The sequence below is a fragment of the Lutra lutra genome, chromosome 9 (genome assembly GCF_902655055.1).
Source record: "Lutra lutra chromosome 9, mLutLut1.2, whole genome shotgun sequence".
Taxonomy (NCBI): Eukaryota; Metazoa; Chordata; class Mammalia; order Carnivora; family Mustelidae; genus Lutra; species Lutra lutra.
The window spans coordinates 119,843,263-119,866,661 of record NC_062286.1 but is presented as its reverse complement, the minus strand read 5'-3'; the positions used below and the strand labels follow the sequence as shown (position 1 = coordinate 119,866,661).

The 23,399-nt window shown below is 39.5% G+C and overlaps 1 protein-coding gene across 2 annotated transcripts in view; it reads right to left on the bottom strand.

The window, feature by feature from the left end:
- ITCH (itchy E3 ubiquitin protein ligase) overlaps positions 1-22,804 on the bottom strand; it is a 130,842-nt gene extending 108,038 nt beyond the window's left edge. For both annotated transcript variants that reach the window (XM_047744505.1, XM_047744504.1), the window contains exons 1-2: positions 22,678-22,804; positions 19,961-20,037 (exon numbers count right to left, since the gene is read on the bottom strand). The gene's annotated coding sequence lies outside the window, so the exon portion shown is untranslated. The remainder of the gene's footprint in view (positions 1-19,960; positions 20,038-22,677) is intronic.
- Positions 22,805-23,399: the final 595 nt, after the last annotated feature.

Sequence of the window (23,399 nt, the reverse complement as noted above, 5' to 3'; positions counted from 1 at the left end):
TCTGTCTGTCAAATAAATAAATAAAATCTTAAAAAAAAAAAAAGATAATACCATATGATCTCATTGGGAATCTGAGAAACAAGACAGAGGTTCATAGGGGAAGGGAAGGAAAAATGAATCTAAACAAAACCAGAGAAGCAGACAAACCATAAGAGACTTAATCTGAGGAAACAAACTGAGGGTTGCTGGACTGGAGGGGGATAGGAGGGATGGAGTCACTGAGTGATGGGCACTAGGGAGGGTATGTGCTATGGTGACTGCTGTGAATTCTTTTTTTTTTTTTTTAAGATTTTATTTATTTATTTGTCAGAGAGAGAGAGGGAGAGAGAGCGAGCACAGGCAGACAGAATGGCAGGCAGAGGCAGAGGGAGAAGCAGGCTCCCTGATGAGCAAGGAGCCCGATGTGGGACTCGATCCCAGGACGCTGGGATCATGACCTGAGCCGAAGGCAGCTGCTTAACCAACTGAGCCACCCAGGCGTCCCGACTGCTGTGAATTCTGTTAAGACTGATGTATCACAGGGGCACCTGGTGGCTCAGGGGGTTGAGCCTCAGCCTTTGGCTCAGGTCATGATCCCAGGGTCCTGGGATCGAGTCCCGCATCGGGCTCTCTGCTTGGCAGGGGGCCTGCTTCCTCCTCTCTCTCTGTCTGCCTCTCTGCCTACTTGTGATTTCTGTCTGTCAAATAAATAAATAATCTTTAAAAAGAAAAATAGACTGATGTGTCACAACTGTACCCTTGAAACAAATAATATATTATATGTTAATAATAAGAAAAATTAAGCAGTTATAAATTCAAATTAGAGTATTATAACTTTAGGACTTTAAATGTAATCCCCATGGTAACCACAAAAGAAAACAGTTACAGAATATACACCAAAGGAAATAAGAAGACATTGAAAATGTTTCACTATCAATTAAACACAATGACAGTAATGAAGGAAATGAATGACAAAAAAGCTCTAACACATATGGAAAACAAAGAGTAAAATGAGGAAGTCCCTCTTTACCAGTAACTAGTTTACATGAAAATGGGCTGAACTCTCCAATCAAAAGACAGAAATTGGCAGAATAGATTAAAAACATCATCTGATCATATGCTGTCTATAGGAGACTCATTCTAGATCCAAAGACACAAATAGGCTAAAAGTAAAAGGATGGAAAAAGATATTCCAAGTAAACTATCAATAGTAACCAAAAGACCGCTGAGATAAGTCTACTAAAGTCACACAAAACAGACTTTTTAAAAAATATTTTATTTATTTATTTGATAGAGAGAGAGAGAAAGAAAAGAGTATGAGCTGGGGGAGGAGCAGAGGAAGAGAGAGAAGCATACTCCCCAAGGAGCAAGAAGCCCTATGCGGTACCCAATTCCAGGACTCCGGGATCATGACCTGAGCCACAGGCTGACATTTAACTGAATGAGCCATCCAGGCACCTCCAAAACGACTTTAAATCAAAAAAAGTTGTGAGAGCCAGGCTGGCTCAGTCAGGGGAGCTTGAGACACTTGATCTCAGGGTCGTAAATTTGAGCCCCGCATTAGGTATAGAGATTAAATTAAAAAATACATAAACAGAACTTTAAAAAAAAGTTTATGAGACAAAAGATGTTACAATATTAATAAAAGGCCCAAAACAGCAGGAATACACAGTAATTTATAAACATTTACACAATTATAAAAATTTAGTAATAACAGACCATCAAAATAAATGAAGCAAAAACTAACAGGTTTGAAGGTAGAAATAAACATTTCTCAGCATATTCAAAGGATTATATATGAAGTGGGTTTATTCGTGGCATTCAAGGATGGTTCAACATACAAAAATTAATCAATGTAATATACCATATTAAAAGAATGAACGGAAAAAATCACAATCATCTCAATTGATAGATAAAAAGCACCTGACAAAATTTAACACCTTTTTATGATAAAAACATTCAACAAAGTAGGAACAGAAGGGAACCACCTCAGTTCATTAATAAAAGGCCATATATGAAAAACGCACACTGACATCATATTCAATGGTGAAAGAATGAAAGCTTCTTGAAGACCAGGAAAAAGGCAAGGATGCCCACTCTTCCCACTTCCATTCAATACAATCCTGGAAACCCGAACCAAAGCAATTAGGCAAGAAAAAGAAATCAAAAGCACCCAAATAGGAAAGAAGAGTAAAATTCTGTTTGAAGATATCTTATATATAGAATACCCTAGAGATTCCACACACAGAAAAATTGTTAGAACTAGTAAATTCTGCAAACTAGCAAGATACAGAAATCAACACATAAAAACCTGCTGTATTTCTGTTCATTAACAATCAACAATCCAAACAGGAAATTAAGAAGACAAATCTAATTATAAAATCAGTAGGTTAAGCATCTGCCTTCCATTCAGGTCATGATCCCAGGGTCGTGGAATTAAGCCCCAGTCAGCCCCACTCTGCTCAGTGGAGCCTGCTTCTTCCTCTCCCTGCCCTACCCCTACTCCTCTTTTTTCTCTCTCTCCCAAATGTATAAAACCTTAAAAAACAAAACAAAAACAAACAGTAAGACACAAATTAACCAGTGAGGTAAAAGACTTGTAACACTGAAAACTGTAAAACACTGCTGAAAGAAATTAAAAGACACAAATAAATGGAAAGACATCTTGTGCTTATGGATTAGAAGTCTTCATATTAAGATATTAATACTACCCAAAGCAGTCCACAGATTCAATGTAACTCCTATCAAAAAACCAAGCATGTAAAAACAAACAAACAAACAAACAAAAAACAATGACGTTCCTTGCAGAAACAGAAAATCCATCCTAAAATTCATATACAATCTCCAAAGACCTTGAATAGCCAAAATAACCTTGAAAAAGGACAACAAAGTTAGAGGATTTAGATTTCCTGATTTCAAAATTTAGTACAAAGCTGCAATAATCAAAACATTGTTGTGCTGGCATAAAGACATATAAACTTATTCCACTGGACTAGAATAAAGAGCCCAAAAATAAACTCTTACAGATAAAGTAAAATGATTCCTGCCAAGGGTGCCAAGACCATTCATTGGGGAAAGGACAGTCTTTTCAACAAATGGTGCTGGGAAAACCAAATCTCCACTTGCAAAAGAATAAAGTTGGACCCTTACCTAACACCATTTACAAAAATTAAAAATGGATCAAAGACCTAAATGTTAAGACCTAAAAATATAAAACTCTTAGAGGAAAATAGGACAAATGTTTCACAACATGGATTTGGCAATGAGTCCAATGACACCAAAGGTATAGGCAACAAAAGAAAAAAATAGATAAATTGGACTTCACAAAAATTTCAAACTTTTGTGCAAAAGAAACTATCAACAGAATGAAAAGGCAACCTACAAAATAGGAGAAAATATCTGAAATCATTCATCTAAAGGATTAATATCCAGAATATCCAGAGAACTAAAACTCAACAACAAAAACATAATTCAAAAATGGACAAAGTGTTTGAACAGACGTTTCTCCAAAGAATGGCCAGTAAGCACACTAAAAGACACTTAACACCATTAATCATTAGGGAAATCCAAATCAAAACCACAATGAAATACCAACTCACACCCATCAGGAGGGCTACTATCAAAAAACCAAGATATTAACAAATGTTGCCAAAGATGTGGAGAAATTATAACCCTTGTGTACCAATCCTGGGAATGTAAAAGGATATAGCTCCTGTGGGGAACAGTATGGTTGCTCCTCAAAAACGTAAAAAATAGAATTACCATAAGATCCAATAATCCCACTTCCTGCTATATACTCAAAAGAATTCAAAGTAGGTTCTAGAAGAGGTGTTTACACACACAAGTTCACAGCAGCATTATTCACAATAGCTAAAATATGGAAGTAACCCAAGTGTCCATCAATGAATGGATCAATGGATAAACAAAATGTGATCTATACATACAATGGAATAATATTAGGAAGGAAATTCTGACACATGCTAGAAGATGGATGGACTTTGAGGACATTATGCTAAGTGAAGTAAACCAGCCAGAAAAAGATGACTCCACTTATATGAGATACCCAGAGCAATCAAAATCAGAGACCAAAAATACAGCAATAGTTACCAAGGGCTCAGGGGAGAAGGGGATGTGGATTGTTGTTCAATGGCATAGAGTTTCAATTCTGCAAGACAAAACGTTCTAGAGATGGATGGTGGTGATGACTGCACAATGATATGAATGTACTGAGTACCAATGAACCACAGACTTAAAAATGGTTATGATGGGGATGCATAGGTGGCTCAGTTGGTTAAGCTTGGTTTCAGCTCAAGTCATGATCTCCAGGTCCGGAAATCAAGCCCTGCAACTTACTTTCCTATGGTTCAGCAAAATCAAAAGTATCTACCTAGAGAGAGAAAGTAAATGTCACAAGATGTTATTAACTGGTCAATCTAGGCCAAGTGCTTACAAGTATTCACTATACTATTCTTCTGACTTTTCTGTAGCTTGGATTTTTTTCAAAGTAACGTTTTTTTGTTTTGTTTTGTTTTGTCTTTATAAATGTCTTTTTTTTTTTAAGATTTTATTTATTTATTTGACAGAGAGAGATCACAAGTAGACAGAGAGGCAGGCAGAGAGAGAGAGAGAGAGAGAGAGAGGGAAGCAGGCTCCCTGCCGAGCAGAGAGCCCGACTCGGGACTCGATCCCAGGACCCTGAGATCATGACCTGAGCCGAAGGCAGCGGCCTAACCCACTGAGCCACCCAGGCGCCCCTGTTTTGTTTTTAAAGAATATAGGGGCGCCTGGGTGGCTCAGTGGGTTAAAGCCTCTGCCTTCGGCTCAGGTCATGATCTCAGGGTCCTGGGATAGAGCCCTGCATCAGGCTCTCTGCTCAGCAGGGAGCCTGCTTCCCCTTCTCTCTTTCCCTACCTCTCTGCCTACTTGTAATCTCTCTCTGTCAAACGAATAAATAAAATCTTTAAAAAAAAAGAAGAAGAAGAATATAAAGAGTACCCCATCACAATGAGATACCTGACACTCCTATCAGAATGGCTACAATAAGAAAATACTGACAATAACAAGTGTCTGACAAGGATGCAAACACCCTTATATATTTGTGGTTGGAATACAAAATAGTAAAGTGAATATAGAAAATCTTTTCCCTACTTCTTATAAATTTCAACACATTTACCATACAACCCAACAATCCCATTTCTAGGTATTCACCTTAGAGCAGAGTTCTTAACTGGAGGTTATTCTGCACTATGCAACCTTTTTTTTTTTTTTTTTAAACAACTGGCACAAGGTGCAGGTGGCTACTGTTATCTAATGGGTAGAAGAAGCAAGGGATGCTGCTAAACATCCTACTGAGCTCTCCACAACAAAGAATTAATTTTCCAGCCCAACATGTCATAGTACCAAGATTAAGAAACCCTGCCTAAAGAAATAAAAGCAACATTCACCTAAAAGCTATACGCAAATGTTAATAGTACCTCTGCTCATAATTACCAAAAATGTCAAACAACCCAAAATCCCTCAACAGATAAACTGATAAACTGTGGTGCAACAAAAAGAAACAAACTACTGATACATGAAACAACCTGGATGTATCTGGAACACATCATGCTCAGTGAAACCCAGTCTCAAAAAGTTACATAAGTTTAAAAAAAAAGTTACATACGTATTATTCCGCTTACGGTGACAATCTCCAAAAGACAAAACAACAGAGATAGGTAACGAATCCATGGCTGTTAAGAGTAGAGGGTGGGGGGATGCCTAGGTGGCTCAACGGGTTAAGCCGCTGCCTTCGGCTCAGGTCATGATCTCAGGGTCCTGGGATCGAGTCCCGCATCGGGCTCTCTGCTGCCTGCTTCCCTCCCTCTCTCTCTGCCTGCCTCTGTCTACTGTGATCTCTCTCTGTCAAATAAATAAATAAAATCTTTAAAAAAAAAAAAAAGAGTAGAGGGTGGGTAGGACTATAAAGTGCAGTACAAGGGAGGTTTCTAGTATGATGGAACAATTCTATATCCTCATTATGGTGTTACAAAAATCTGTACATGTGTTAAAAATTCATACAACTGTACACCAAAAGAAAAAGCCAATTTTACTCTGTGATTTTTTTAAAGTAGCATTAAAAACATTTAAAAAACCACATTTTAGGGGCGCCTGGGTGGCTCAGTGGGTTAAAGCCTCTGCTTTCGGCTCAGGTCAGGATCCCAGAGTCCTGGGATCGAGCCCCGCATCGGGCTCTCTGCTCGGCGGGGAGCCTGCTTCCTCCTCTCTCTCTCTGTGCCTGCCTCTCTGCCTACTTGTGATCTCTGTCTGTCAAATAAATAAATAAAATCTTAAAAAAAAAAAACAAAACAACCACATTTTAAAAAAAGAGGATTTATTTTAGAGAGTGTGGGGGGGAGGGGCAGAGGAAAGAGAATCTCCAGCAGACACCTCACTGAGCATGGCGCATGAGGAGGGGCTTGATCCCACTACCCTGAGATCATGACCTGAGCCATAACTGAGTTAGATGCTTAAACAACTGAAACACCCAGGTACCTCCCAAAAACACACTGTTTTAAAAAGGCTACATCCCCTATGTGCTATGCTGAATAGTGTCTCCCCAAAATTCATGTCCACCTGAAATCTCAGAATGTGACCTTATTTGGTCTTACAGGATCTTTGTAGATGTAATCATTATGATAAGATCATACTGGATTAGGGTGGGCCCTAGTTCAATGACTTGTGTCCTTATAAGAAAATTTGGACATATAGGCATGCACAGAGTAAAGCTGATATGAAAACACATAGGGAGAATGCCACACAAAGACAGAGGCAGAAAGAAACAAGGATGGCCAACAACCACCAGAAGCTATGAAAAAGGCATTGCACAGATTCTCCTTCTGAGAAGTTCAACCCTACTAACACCTTGTTTTGGTCTTTTAGACTCCAATACTGTGACAGAATAAGGTTCAGCTGTTTTAAACTAACCAGTATGTGGCAACTTGTTACAGCATTCTAGGAAAAATGATATATCCTATGACTCTATTTATATGACATACTGAAAAAGGCAAAACTATTGGGACAGAAAACACATCAGTACTTCCTAGGGGATAGAGCTGGGGAGAAATGTATGATCACAAAGGAACAAAACTGTCAAAATTCAAAGACCTGTACACTAGAAAAGGATGAATTTTACTATGTCCAAGTTACATCTTAATAAACTTAACTACAGGGGCACCTGAGTGGCTCGGTCAATTAAGCGTCTGCCTTCGGGTCAGGTCACATACCAGGGTCCTGGGATCCAGCCCTGTGTCAGGCTCCTTGCTCAGTGGGGAGCATGCCTCTCCCTCTCCCTCTGCCTGCCTGTGCTCTCTCTCCCTCTGTGTCAAATAATAAATAAAATCTTTTAAAAACAAAAATTTAAAAAAACCTTAAAAAAAAATTCCCAATGTGATGACCCCTCCCCAAAAAAATTCCTAATCTAGTTTGTACAATAAAAAAAAAAAAAAAAAAATTTGACTCTAGCTCTCCTGTGCATCTTGGGGAAGTCTCTCCAGGACCCATCTATCCTTTCTAGTACCACCCTTCTATCTCCGTATCTCACTGCTGCATTAGCTTGTCTTTTCTAACGTCCCTTTCATTTTATAATCTATCCTTTAGCCTCCTCTTCCTCTTCCTAACACTCAATTTTTAAAGCAATTTCAAAACTTTGCTTCCATCTACAGTTTTAAAATTCATTAAGATATAGAGACATGGGGCACCTGGGTGGCTCAGCTGGTTGATCATCCAACTCTCGATTTCGGCTCAAGTCATGATCTCAGGGTCCTGGGATCAAGCCCCATGTGGGTTCCATGCTCAGTGCAGAGGCTGCTTGAGGATTCTCTTTCCCTCTCCCTCCTCCCACTCACGTGCTCTCACTTACTCACTCTAAAAATACATTAAAAAAAAAAAAAAAGATATAGAGACGAGATGGATGCCTCTGTTTGAATTTCCTATAAAAAATAACAGGGAAGGGGCACCTGCGTGGATCAGTTGTTAAGTGGCTGCCTTCGGCTCAGGTCATGATCCCAAGGTTCTGGTACTGAGCAGGCTCAGTGCTGGCACTTAGCAGGAAGCCTGCTTCTCCCTCTCTAACTCCCCTTGCTTATGTTCCCTCTCTCGCGGTCTATCAAATAATAAATAAAAATCTTTAAAAATAATAATAATAATAATAACAGGGATGCCTGGGTGGCTCAGCTGGTTAAGCATCTGCCTTTGGCTTAGGTCATGATCCCAGGACCCTGAGGTCGAGTTCCACATCCAGTTCCCTGCTCAGTGGAGAGCCTGCTTCTTCCTCTCCTTCTGCCTACCACCCCCATGCTTGTGCTCTATTACTCTCTATGACAAATAAATAAAAACTTTTTAAAAAAATAAAAAATAAAATAAAATAAAAAAATATATAAATAAAATAAAATAAGATAACAAACTTAATTTTTACATCATTAAAAAAAAAATTTTTCACCATCAAGTACAATGGAGCCTCTATCTTTGCCTGGTAAACCACTGTGACTTGAACCACTGAAGATATCAGTTTGAATCTAAGATATAGCACAATATTAATATAATCTATTACCTATTAGTCTATCAGTTACAAAGAAACTTAAAATAGGGTCAATTCTTAAAACTTTTATATTGTTTATTTTGAGTAATGTTTACTATCACACTAGAAAAATGTGACAGAATGTCTAATGTAGAAAGGATGTGCTAAAACACTGCCATAGGTAAAAACTAACCTTAACATCTTCCTGAAAGGCAACAGAAATAAAAATGTGGAAAAAAAAAAGACACATTTCACATGATTATTTTAGTTATATCTTGTCCCACAAGCAACAAACAGCAAACTACATTTCTAGCCTTATTTTAAAACATTATCTTATTCATAGAAAAATTGTTAGTCAGGACATTATGAAATTTGCTTGGTTTACTTTCAGAAATAACAGCCAACATAATCTGTTTTTTTCTGTAGGCCACCATCTATTTTGACCTAGAAAACTTTTCAATAAATTAATATGGGTCTATAATTCTTAAAAGAAGCCATCAAAAAGACATTTCAGAAAACACACTATGGGGGCGCCTGAGTGGCTCTCAGTGGGTTGAGGCCTCTGCCTTCAGCTCAGGTCATGATCCCAGGGTCCTGGGATCAAGCCCCGCATCGGGCTCTCTGCTCAGTGGGGAGCCTACCTCACCCACTCTCTGCTTGCCTCTCTGCCTACTTGTGATCTCTGTCAAATAAATAAATAAAATCTTTAAAAAAAGAAAAAAGAAAACACACTATGGGCAACTGGGTGGATCAGTCAGTTAAGTGTCTGACTCTTGCTTTCAGCTCAGGTCTGATCTCAGGGTTGTGAGACTGAGTCCCCCACTGAGCCCTGCATACTCAGGCTCTGCACTAGGCATGGAACCTGCGTTAAGATTCTCTTTCTCCCTCTGCCCTCCCCCCCACACCTCACTCTCTCTCAAAAAAAAACCAAAAACAAACCCCAAAAAACCACACTAAACTGGTAAGGAGAAAAACTGCTTGTCAAAGCACAAGTACATTGCTCAAAGAGCTAAAGTACACAGTGGTATTCAGAGAACTAAAACCTAACGAAGTCAAACTCTCAAACAGCCTTACTATACAATACAGAAGTGGGACACCTGGGTGGCTCAGTCGGTAGAGTGTCTGACTCTAGATTTCAGCTCAGGTCATGATCTGAGGGTTTTGAGATCTAGCTGAGTTGGGCTCCACACTCAGTGGGGAGTCTGCTTGAGATTCTCTCCCTCTCCTCCTGCCCCCCCTCAAATAAATACATCTTTAAAAAAAAAATAAAATAAAATACAGAAGCATACATCGTAACTGTCAATACTGAGCAGTCTCCTTCGAACAAGGCCACTCAACCATGTTCTTAAACCACCACTCAAGCAAAATGGCTATGTCTAAAAGGATCGGTTTTTTAAAGTCTGTTATTTATTCACCAGCCACTACTGTGAAGAACAGAGCCTCAATCCAGATGGAAGTAGAACCATGAAGGTGATAATGGTTCTTATGTATGCCACCAGGAGCCACACTACCCAGCCAGGTTGAAAACTAGATCCTGCTCTCTCAGTCATAGTAGCAGAGACTTACCAGAAGGAACCACCTTTAGATCCCATTTTCTACTAATGATGGCAAGAGAACTTAACTTGTAGGAGTTGGAGGTATTATCAGAGCGGATAAGAGTTCTTTGGGTTGGGGTAGAAGATAAATACTCATTTCCATAACATTCTCAATAAAATGAGAGAAAATGGAACTCAAACCCACTGATGATGGGGAAAAACTGCTTTCTTATTGACTAGAGAAAGTTACCTTAACAGAAAGGTAGGGCATAGACCATTCTCCCTCTCAAAAGTGACACCCTGGCTCTGAACATCATGTAAATAATCTCAGATCATTGAAAGCTCCTTTCCCATTTTCCAACCAAATCTATGCGTGTGGATCTAAAGCATAAACAGACAATTATCTTATTCAAAGAGAAAAACAGAAAGTTGTAACTTTCAAGGTTCAAGAATATGGCAAGAGAATTTAAGGAAACTGGCACTAAAATCAAACTTTTAGTATTCATTTGCTGGTTTGAACTCTGTACCCACTACTTCAGATGGCAATTTTCTCCCTCTTCTCCCAAACAGCTAACAAACATTTTAATATCAACTATTACAAGCTATTTCCTGGTTTTAACTATTTACTGCTGAATTTTAAATGATATGATATGCCACAATAAATATAACTACCATTGTGCTACAATAAGTATTGCTCTCTTTTGCAAACAATGCTTGTGTGAAATTATACAATCTAATTACGTATAAAGGTGAACTCCCTGGCTCCCAAGAAACTAGTTTCTGACCATCTCTTAATACCTACAGATTGTCCTCAAAATACAAAATTCTGATGGCCACCATCCCCATCCTTCCAACAAACCTTTCTCAGATCATTTCTGAACATAATTTTAAGAACTCTCAAGTAAATTAAATATCAATATTAATGAATCACTGAGTAACATGTATGTATACTTTACAAATTTATATTTTTATTAAAAGGAGCCAAAAACCATTATTATTCAGACTGTATTAAAAACCCAGAAAAAAATCAAAGAGAATCATTTACAACCAGGAGCCCCAAATATTTGTGGCAGGAGAGGAGGAGAGAGACAAATTACCACTTACCCATTAGGAAACAAATAGGATTATGAAAGCACGGCCAATTCTATATTCCAATATGGGTCTATAGATTTTCACCTTAGTATTCTATTCCAAGACTACCTTCTCTACTTCGAACTTAAAAAGGCACTGAATAAAAATATTATTGCAAAGAAGTCAAAATACACAAACATCTTATTTGTTCTTATAGGTAAACAAACTGAAATCCAGAAAAGTTAAATGGGTTGCCCAGTTAGGCAAAGATTTCTTATTATGACAAAAGTACTACTCATAAAAGAAAAAACTGAGAAAAAAGCCTCAACAAAATTAGGAACTTCTACTTTTCAAAAGACATTATGAAGAAAATGAAAAAAAAAAAAGACAACCAAAAGCCTAGGAGAATATATTTGTAAAATGCATATCTAATAGAAGACTTATATCCAGAATTTACAAAGAATTCTTACAACTCAATAATAACCCAATCAAAATGGATTATCCAAGGTCAGAACAAAAGATGTGGCCAAAAGAGAGATCTCTAGCCTTGTTCAACATTAATTTCATGATTTAAAACCATGGTTCCTTAAAGGAAACAAAAAAGACAACAGGAAAACAAAGAAACAGGAGGGGAGGGAAGTGGGGGGATGGGGTAACTGGGTGATAGTAAGGACGGCATGTGATGTAATGAGCAATGAGTATTAATAAGACTGATAAATCATTGACTTCTATATCTGAAACCAAACATAGATTATATGTTAATTAGCTGAATTTAAATTTTAAAAAATATACTATGTCATTGCTATACTTGAATTTATTCAGGTTGATCCTTTTTAAAATTATTAACATATATATTGAGTCTAGGATCACTCCTAATCCCCTCTTGCCTAAAGCAAAAACAAAAAACAAACAGCACCTTCAAAATAAGAAATTCCAAATCATCACACAAGAAAAAGTTAAATAAGAAGTGAATCACTGAGAGGCACCTGATTGACTGAGTTGGTAGAGCATGAGACTTTTAATCTCAGGGTTGTGAGTTCAAGCCCCACATTGAGTATACAGATAACTGAGGGGGAAAAGAAAAGTGAATCACTGAAATGATTAAAACAGATTTTCTTCCTTCGGAATCACAAAAAGTAAAATCCTTCTTTGGATACCTCAGGTCAACTTGTATTTAAACATTAATAGTAAGCTTCTCAGAGAAGAATAAAATTTCTTTTAAGACCTTACATTTTCCTTCTCTAAAATGCAATCTAAATGACACACAGACTTCTTTCCCTAAAAACATAATCTTTCAAAAATGCCTACCCAACTGGGGGGCACCTGGGTGGCTCAGCTGTTTAACATGATCTTGGGGTTCCGGGATGTTGCCCTGCATTGGACTTCCCACTCAGAGGGAAGCCTGCTTGTGGATTCTCTCTCCCCCTCTCTCTCTGCCTCTCCCCCGTGCTTACCTGATCTCTCTCTCTCAAATAAGTCTTAAAAAAAAAAAAAAAAAAAAAGTTTACCCCACCAAGTAAATGTTTAAAAGAGAACAGGGAACTCTAAAACTTGAGAAAAATGTAATGAAGGTCTTGCCCCAACCAACATTTACCTTCCCAGAAAGCCCTACTTTTAACCTTTTATCATCAAACATTTACTGAGGGACTATCCATCGGAGAGAATGGTTCTAGCTGCTCTTCAACAATAGGAAAGGAGAAGAGCAGTAGACTAAGAAGCAGAAAAGATATGGGCAGAAGCCTACAAAATAATTAGGACACCAAATACCAAACAACCCTCATTTTAAAATGGGAAAAGACTTGAGCAGACATTTCTCAAAAAATATACTAACAGCCAAAAAGTGCATGAAAAGACACTCAGTATCACTGATCATTAGAGAAATGCAAATCAAAACTATAATGAGATACCAATTTACTCACTGGGATGATTACTTAAAAAAAAAATGCCAACACAGCAAGTAACAAATGGTATGTGTGTGGAAAACTGGAATTCTTGTGCACTGCTGGTAGGAATGTAAAATGGTATAGCTGTTGTTGAATAATACGGTGGTTCCTCAAAAAATTACACACAGAATTACCATCTGATCCAGAAATTCCATTTCTGGTAATATACGTAAAAATACTAAAAAAAAACAGTCATTTGTGCACCCACATTCATAGCATTATTATTCACAAAAGCCAAAAGGTGAAAGAAAGCTAACTGTCCACCAACAGAAGAATGAATAAACAAAATGTGGTATACACATAAAATCGAGTACGAGTCAGCCTTAAAAAGGAATGAAATCATGACACATGCTACACCAATGAACCCTGAAGACATTATGCAAAGTGAAACAAACCAACATAAATGACAAATACTGTATGATTCCACTTACATTACTTAACAGTCAAATTCTATACAGAGGAAAAAATAGCACAGTGGTTATAAGGGGTTAAGGGAAGGAAAATGGTGAGTTATTTTTCAGTGGGTGCTGAGTTTCAGTTTGGGGTGATGAAAAAATTCGAGATGTGCACAATGGTAATGGCTGCACAACAAAGTGAATACACTTTTTAAAAAGATTCTATTTATTTATTTGTCAGAGAGCACAAGCAGGGGGAGCAGCAGGCAGAGGGAGAAGCATCATGACCTGAGCCTAAAGCAGATGCTGAACTGACTGAGCCACCCAGGCATCCCAAAGTGAATGTACTTAAACTGAACACTTAAATAAATGTTTACAATAGTCAGTTTTACATCATGTGTATTTAACCACAAAGAGAAAAAAACAAAGGGGCACTGGGTGGCCCAATGGGTTAAGCCATTGCCTTCGGCTTGGGTCATGATCCCAGAGTCCTGGATCTAGCCCCACCCACATGGGGCTCCCTGCTCATCATGGGGCCTGCTTCTCCCTCTCCAGTTCCCCCTGCCTGTGCTCTTCTGCTCTCTGTCAAATAAACAAATAACATCTTTTAAAAAAAGAAACAAAAAAATAATCAGAACAGATAAGTTAATCATTTTCATTGTCCCTCAGAGATGAAAACATCAACTGATAAGAGTAAAATCAACTAACTGGACTGACTGAACATAAGAACTCCAACTCCATTCCCTCCCTAAAACACCAGCAAAATTAAATAAAGTCAAAACAGAGACAAAGGGCAAGGAGATGACAGCAGATAAATGTCAGCAACATTCTAGACAATGAAAAGCAGTAGTAACTAGGTTCTGCACATTTCAATATACATAATAGCATATTGTTTTTAATTAAGACCTGTAGTAGATATCTTTCCTCCAAAAAAATGAAGAACAGAAAAAGATAATTTGGGATTTCCTCTTAACGACTAACTTTCCACAGAAACAAATGCAGCTAATCCCTCTCTCGTGTTCCTTACCTTCCTACTTCCAAAACAGATGTATAATTAAATGAACCACCTGAAAATCCCTTTCAATATTCAGAACAAATGAATTCCAAAAACTAGGTTAGACCATGCTTTAAAAAAAAAAAAAAAAAAAAATCCCTTCTCCATTAAATGAGATTTAGATTTAGTTCAAATCTATTTGACCCTATTGCTGCATCTCTCTGACGGGCCCCAGTTTTTTGTACTTTTCAGAGGCTCAGTTCAGGACTTTCATTCATCAGTGAGGGAAATATTACTGCACCTCAACTATTCTTAATACTCAGGCTATACCTAACATACTACTCAGTTTACTCATCAAAAAGACTACTTACAATAACTACACTTGGCATTTTAGCCAAGAATAAGAAATAATTTCCCTGTATATGTCAAAATTCTCAAGAGGAACTATAAAATAAATCCTGGTGAAAATAAGATCCTAAAAATCACTTTCTCAAGTCACAGAGAATAAACACATTCCACCTTTCTACAATGTTTATCACTTTCTTTAAACATTCTAAATCATGAATTAATTATTGTGTCAAGCTTCTGCAGCAAAATTCTACATCTTTTCCATGAGAAAACTGCCAGTGTTTCCAAACTTTGGTAAATACAAAAATTACACGTATAAAGTCTAATGAAACTTATCAGAGGTTATCCAAGATCACCAAAAATCCAAAACTAGAAATGTGATAAGCAGCTGAACTACTTTACTTTAGTTCCTCTTTTTTCTATTCTCTTTGTGCAAGCTGGGAAATCATAAGACTATGTACACGATCCATAATTAAGCTGGGGTGGAGAGAGTGATAAAGCAAGATCCACAACACGAAAAAGGAGAGATAACAGTATTATTCTCACAAACCCCAGTTTTTACAAAACAACTAGGGGAAAAGCTTTCAAAATTGGCTATCTTTATCTACTGCAGGGTTCCACTGTCACAGAGTGACCCATATACATGCTTTTGTCTCTTATACAAGCTTTTGTCCCTTCCTTTCCATTCCCACTACCAACTACCTCCCAAGCCTGTTTTTCCAGCCTCCAGAAGCTACCACCCTAGTAAATACTGCAGGCCTCGGTATTACCTAATAAATCGCCACAAAATACCATTTTATTCTGTCAGCCAACAGGACTTAAGTTATCCCAAAACAAGAAGGCTGGTCTCTTAACTTTCAAACTTTCTTCTATTACCAGGCCCATTAAACCCTCTTGAAACTAATCTAAACTCCAACTAATCTATTGCCTGTACTACCACCATCTCAAGTCCATTCCTGCCTCCATACTTTTGACAATTTTGAATCTGTCTTAAATAACATCCCTCCTCCTCTCTGCCTTAATAATTACCCTGTGTACCTCTCATTCAGCCCTAGACTGCTCTGAGGTATTGCCTGAACAGTTTTAAATCTGTATGTGTGTAAGGACTTTCTTCCTGGAAGACAGGGAACATAGGTTTTGATGCAAAAAGTCAAGCTCCAGAACAGAGGTTGCAAAGCAGCAACCCACAAGACAAATCCTTCCTGCAGTGGTGATTTGCTTGGCCCACAGCATTTGTGATTTCAAAAGTTGTCAACATTTTAAAATAAAGATTTCTCAAAAAATCTGGATTCCGGGGCACCTGGGTGGCTCAGTGGGTTGAAGCCTCTGCCTTCGGCTCAGGTCATGATCCCAGGGTCCTGGGATCGAGCCCCACATCGGGCTCTCTGCTGAGGGGAGCCTGCTTCTTCCTCTCTCTCTCTGCCTGCCTCTCTGCCTACTTGTGCTCTCTGTCAAATAAATAAATAAAATCTTTAAAAAAAAAAAAAAATCTGGATTCCCAGCTTCTGTTTAGAAAAAAGTTAAGATGTTCGGCCCACACTTGGTCCTATACTCCCCACTAGATCAAAAGTGAGGCAACGCTGAATTATATATTTTTTAATGGTAAAAATGGTCAATTTTACCTTTAATTTTTTAAAAAAGCAAGACAAAGCCACTTAACAACTACCCCATTAGAGGAACACAAATTCCCTGGTTCACTTTAGTCTCAATTTGATCTTTACTATTTAAAACGTCCCATTCAGGGGCACCTGGGTGGCTCAGTGGTTAAGCCTCTGCCTTCAGCTCAGGTCATGATCTCAGGGTCCTGGGATCGAGTCCCACGTTGGGCTCTCTGCTCTGCAGGGAGCCTGCTTCCTCCTCTCTCTCTCTGCTTGCCTGTCTGCCCACTTGTGATCTCTCTCTGTCAGATAAATAAAATCTTTAAAAAAAAAAAAAAAAAAAAAGTCCCATTCAGGGGCACCTGGGTGGCTCAGTGGGTTAGGCCTCTGCCTTCAGCTCAGGTCATGATTTCGGGGTCCTGGGATGGAGCCCTGAGACAGGCTCTCCGCTCAGCGGGGGCCTGCTTCCCCCTCCCTGCCTGCCTGCCTCTCTGCCTACTTGTGATCTCTCTCTCTCTCTCTCTCTGTCAAATAAATAAATAAAATCTTAAAATAAATAAATAAAAATGTTCCATTCAAATTTATAATGCTCACCCTAGATAAGCTTATTTAATGAATTAAAGAATTGAGATAATAATTTTAAGACAAGGTCGGTGGTAATGATGATAATAAAAAAACAGTAATAGCAATGAACACTTCATACTTATTCAGCCAACTATTGTTCAAGCAAAAATATATTATTTAATCCACACAACAACCCTATGGATATATGCAATTTCTAGTCCCAATTTATGGATGAGGAACTTGACCAAGGTTATACTCCCAGTACACAGGAGAGCCAAAAAGTCAAAACCAGACACATGCTCTCCTCTGTGACCAACTGAACTAATTCCCTGGAACAAAGAAGGCTAAATTTTAGATCACCCTCTTTCTCTGAATGATTAAGAAGCAAACCAAAGTTCACCTACACATGCTATCCAGACAGCATTTGGATTTTTTCCTTACCCTAAAAGAAAAATTTCTGTCACTGACAGAGAAAACAATACAGATCCAATGAAATAATACACATTTTCTCAGAAAGTATGTTATTTAACATTTCTGGATTGAGGGAAGCCAATATGCAGACCAATTCTTAGTTGAAAACTATGAAGTGATGATACAGTACAAAACTTTTTTCCTGGGACAGAAATGTAAATCTATTAGGGTAAGCAGCTCCCAGACATGAAAAAAAGCCTGCAAGTTTCTTGAGGTCAGGGACTTTTTTTTCATCATGAGTCCCTGCAACACCTAGCACAGAGCAGCACTTAGCATATATTCATTTATGTTAAAAGAACCAAGAAATCTAAAGCTTCTACCTTAAATTGCAATGCAATGTAATCCTTATTATAGCACTTATCACCCTGCTTTTTACAAAAATTACTGGTGAGCTCATCTGTTTTCCTGACAAAATCACAAATTCCTTTAGATAGGGGTTTTATATTTACCTGTTGGGACCTAGCACAACAGGAGCTCAAATAAATACTTGCTGAATATTACAAACTTAACATTTCTGTACTTAGGTTTTCTATAAATCTCTCTTTCTGCCAATGTTTAAAGTAGAACTTAAAATATAATGGCTTCTCGCTTATAAGGTAATAGATATTATGAAGTTCTACTATAAGATATTTCTAATACCAATCATATATTGTGGAATCAACAAAATCCTGAAAAATTAGTGAGAAAACATAAAGCACAAAATATAATCAAAGAGTGAGCTAGAAGAAAACAGAGAGATCATCATGTTTGATACCTTTAACATACACATGAGAAACAGAGGCCCAGAGACATTTAAGTGAACTGCCCAAGATTTCAGAAGTAAGCAACAAGAAATAACCAAGGCTAGAACCCAGGTTTCCTGGAATGTTGCCCTAGTTTTCTTTCCACAAAGAAATACTCTGTGAGTTCAGGATGCAGTGGATACTTTTAGAAATATTTTAAAGATACTTGGTATGGGGGCACCTGGATGGCTCAGTAGGTAAAGTGTCTGCCTTCATCTCAGGTCATAAACCCAGGGTCCTGGGATCAAGCCCCACATCATGCTCCCTGCTCAGTGGGGAGCCTGCTTCTCCCTCTCCCTCCGCTGCTCCCTCCGCTTGTGCTCTCTCCCTCTCTGTGTCAAATAAATAAAATCTTTAAAAAAAAAAAAAAAAAAAGATTCTTGGTATGAAGAATCATCTTTCCCAGCACATAACTTTTTGTGAGGTATTATATCACCATTAAAGAAATGAAAGCTGCCTTGTTCCTTAACTGGAAATAACACCATTTCCTTTCCCCCCTTTTTTTTTTTTGCACTATGTATTTTTCATTTTCATGTATTTCCTTTATTTTTTGAGAATTCTTCTTCTTACTACATTTATTTATCTACTTTCCCTCTTAGCCACTTCCTTTCCTACTACCTTTCACAAAGATCCCACTATCTCCTTCCTTTCCCTCCATAATTATAAAAAAAGAACAGAGTAGGCACACATTTGACTACAGCAATGGCCTGGGACACCATAACAAGCAAATGGTAGTCTTGGTCTCTAAGCATTTAGAGGGTAATTATTGAACAAAAATATAAACTAAATGCAAAGGATCACGCAGAGGTATGAGTAATAAATACTGACATTTACAGTGAGGACAGGAATCTAAGTATGGAATCTAGGACATTATGTGAAGGTAGTAATGACAATGACAACGAAGAGTTGCAAGGTTAAAATTAATAAAAGGGACCACTCTCTACAGTACTCAGCTTTCTAACCTACCAATTCATTAGTTCTACTTCATTCACTCCTTACTCTCTTCTTGAGTTTTTCCTGCTCTACTTTTTTTTCTTATCGAGTCTTCCTTTTCTCTCTCCTAATCCGTTAAAGTCAATCTGTCCTGTCCTCATGTTTTCCTTCTCAGTATTACTCCCAACTTCTCCTACCTTATAGACCTAGATAATGTCTTAAGTTGTGAATTCATTTTTTTCTAAAGCTTTAGTATGTATTATTTTATTTGATCCTCACAACAATGTCAGGAAGGCAGGTAGGAATCAATACATCTATTTTACAGATATATAAACTGAGGCCAGTCAAGATTAAATAACTGGCCAAAAGTCATACAGTTTGTCAGTGGGAAAATCAAATCAGACCTTTCTTTCCAAATTCTCTTTCTCCATTGCATGTTGCCTTCTTTTTACTTCTTAACTTTTTAATCATAACGCACATATCTGGACAAGTATACAGAGATAAATGTTTATAAAATAGCACAAGTGGGAAAAATGTGTGTATGTCCAAGAAAAACAAAAACAGAAAAGTCAGAAGACCAAAAGTAAGAGCAAAATGTGGCTCACAAGCTAATCCTTATAGAGGAGACTATGAGTTTCAAATCCAAGTGCAAAGTGCCTATCTCAACCAATTGATGTAGTCAGCATCAACATCCTCTTTTCCCCATACATCCCCACAGCAGTTATATGACCAGAGCTCTCACCCTCTGCACCATTCCTGTCTCCCAATCTCTTTCACAGGCCTGCCACCATACCTGAAGTTCTCACCGTTCGAGTCACTTCTTTGGGTTAAGGTGTTGTCTCCAGAAGACCGCTGTTAAATGCATGTTACCTGAGAGGGGAAGGAGGGTCCATTAACACATTATTCTTATAGTTAAACACATCAGATTAGCAATGACCTTGGGAATTTGACAGCACAATAGCTTTTTAAGTTTCATGGGATAAGGGTACCTGGCTGGCTCATCAGTAGAGTTTGTTAATTCTTGATCTTGAGGTCATGAGTTCAAGAACCACGATGGACACAGAGATTACTTCTAGAAATTAATAAAATAAATGTAAAAGTTTCATGGGATAGATAATTTGGGGAGGCACAGATAATTTTTGATGGGGCAGGCAGGATAAGAAGGTGAGTCATGAAAAATGACTCCTACAGAGTATGCGGTGATGCCCACTTGGGTATGATGGCTACATGGTAAAATGAAGACAGCCATAAAACACACACTCTATGTACTGGGGTCACTATAAGAATGGTCCCTGCAACTTGGGAGGCTCCTAAGGATAGGAAAAGAAAAAGCACTTCAAGGATCAGAGTACAGTCAGTTCGGAAAAGAAAAAAGCTGAGGTGGCAGCAATTTTCCAAGGACAGTACACTGCTAGACTGAAGGAGGAACAGCTCCTGGTTAATGACTACTAGTTGTGAAGCTATTTCCAACCCAACATTTTTAGCTGAGGGGTCGACCTACCAACCAGATAATGCTGCAATTCAATTCTGCACGCGTGCGCAAACACACACACACCACTAATTTATATTAACTCAAAACCAATATCATGTACAGCCACAAAAATCAACATGCCCTTACTAAGAGCTTATTATGAGCCTAGAATTTGGTGAGGTGCTACAAATAGAGGAAAAAATAACTTTATACACTTTGCCTTAACTCATATAAATAAAACCAATCCCCAGGGCGCCTGGGTGGCTCAGTGGGTTAAAGCCTCTGCCTTCGTCTCAGGTCATGATCCTAAGGTCCTGGGATCAAGCCCCACATCGGGCTTTCTGCTCAGCGGGGAGCCTGCTTCACCCCCCCTTCTCTCTGCCTGCCTCTCTGCCTACTTGTGATCTCTGTCAAATAAATAAATAAAATCTTTAAAAAAATAATAAAATAAAATAAAATAAATTCTTCAGAACCAAAGCAGACCTACTAAATCAACCTTAGGAAGGAGACCCTGGAGCTTCTACTTTTTAAAAAGCTCCCCTAATTATTCTACTGGGCAATTCTGGGAGCAATTAGTTTGTCTATCTCTTCCAATAGGTGAACGAATGTGTTTTTTAAAAAGAATTTAGAAATCATCTCTCTACAACACTGTGAAAAAGCATTCTGCACATGTTTTTTATTTCATATTCTTTTTTACTTGATTCCTATACTAAACATGAAGGAATTCCCTCTGGATTCACATCCAAAAAACTTACTTTCTCTGTTGGTAACTGTACCTCGAGTAACTCTGTGAATACATAGTGAATATGAATACATATGAATATGAATACATTGCAGGCTCTCAGCATTATATGCCATGAGAATTTTATTTCAGCTGAGAAATCCTTAGCTGATTTTGAGGATAGAAATACACTGCCTTTACACACCTCCTTAAAATCGAATTATATTAGGAGTAGATACGGGAGACCCCAACTTAGTGCAATGCTAAGTGGCTGGTCCCAGTACCTCAAAAAATTTCCGAAGGAAAAAAAAAAAATCCCGCTTTTCCTTCCCCAACCCTCACTCCCAAAAAAAATACACTAGCGCTGTTGAATTACGGCAGAAAATGTAACAAGATTAAAAGGCGAATATAAGCAAGAAAACAAGTTGTGATTGGGGAATCGTGAATTGCGGGTAGTTTGCACGTTCACCTGGTTACATCTCTAACTTTAGGCCTAACGTCTACCTAGAGCGCAGAGACCCGGCGTCTCTCAAGTCGTGGCCCGGGACTATGTCTGAAAACTTGAGTTCCCCCACTTAGTTCCCACTAAGTCATGTCCTCATCACGTTTCGACCCTTAGAATACTTTCGCGGCTACTTTTTTCTCTTCTCTGACGAAAAAAAAGGGCACTCAAAAGGGAGGGCAGTGACAGCTCCACGTCCGCAAAACTCCGCGCCGGGAGGTGCCGGCGGGGTCGTGGCACCGGGCGCGGAAAAGGGCGCCCGGGCCGGGACCACCACGATGGGGGACAATGGAGGGAGGAAGGGAGTGGAAGGAGGAGGAGGCAGCCGCTGTGCTGGGCCCGCCTCCCGACTGGGGGCTCCAAAAAGTCTCGTGAAGGCCAGCCGAGTGGCAGGTGGGCCCCGCCACCGCCCCTCACAGGGCCACGTCGGCCGCTCCGGCCGCTGCCGCGGGGCCCCGCGCGTAGGCCGGGCCGCGGGAGACTGGCCCCCGGGCGGGGCTGAGGGGCGCGGGGATGGACCCTGCTGGCGCCCGCCACGGCCCAGCCGTCTCACAACTTGGCGCCCGCGAGGCGAGGGGCTCCCCATACCCCGGCCATTAGTGGCTGGTCGGCGCCTCCGGCCAACCTACCCCTCGGCCACTAGCCCGAGCTCCCCGCGACCCCCACGGGCACCGGCTGTGAGGGAAAAGAGAGCAGTCGCGGCTCTGGGGTCCTCCGCCCGCGCGCCGCACTCTCACCCCTGGTTCTCCTCGGACACTCTCATGCGGGCTCCCCGCTCTACCCAGAACTACCCCCGGCCAGCCAGCGAATGTTTACCGGGACTCCGGGCGGCGGCGACTCTTCGGTCCCTCGACTAAGATGGCAGCCGGTCCCGAGCCCCGACCACAGCAACTAGAGCTAGTTGGAGGCCAACGCGCAGGCGCCTCCAGCTCGGAAGGAATGTGGACCACAAGCCCCAGAAGGCCGTTCGCGCCGGCCGGGAGAGTTGGCAGAAGCTTTGGAGAGCTTCTAAACCGGAGTTTGCTCGCGCTTAGGTGGGAGGGACCCTGGGAGTTCTCCCAGCAGCTCAAGGCTTTTTTTTTTTTTTTTTTTTTTTTAAAGCTACTCCCCACCCCCGAACCTCTAAAGATTGTAGCTGTGGTTCCCAAACGCTAATGTGCATCAGAATTACCTGAAGAGCTTGTTGAAACTTAGGGGCCCCGCCCCTAGAGTTTCTCTTTCAGCAGATCTGGGATGGATGTAATAATTTGCATCTCTCTAACTCTGGTGTGCTCCTGGTGGGGGATCACACTTTCAGAACCACTGGATTATAGTTTAGTCCTTAAGAAAGTACACTAGGGAGTTTGATTGATTGGGTTCAAATCCACCTTTTCTTTTTAACAAGGTGCGGTTAAGGATATGGAAACAGTCTACATATAAGTGATGCCAACGTGGCAGGTGTTCGAAGAGCTTATCCGTAAGCTCTTTCAGCTTCACAACAAATCTATGACAAAACTACCTCCATTATCCTCACGTTGCAAATGCATAAACCAAGTCAC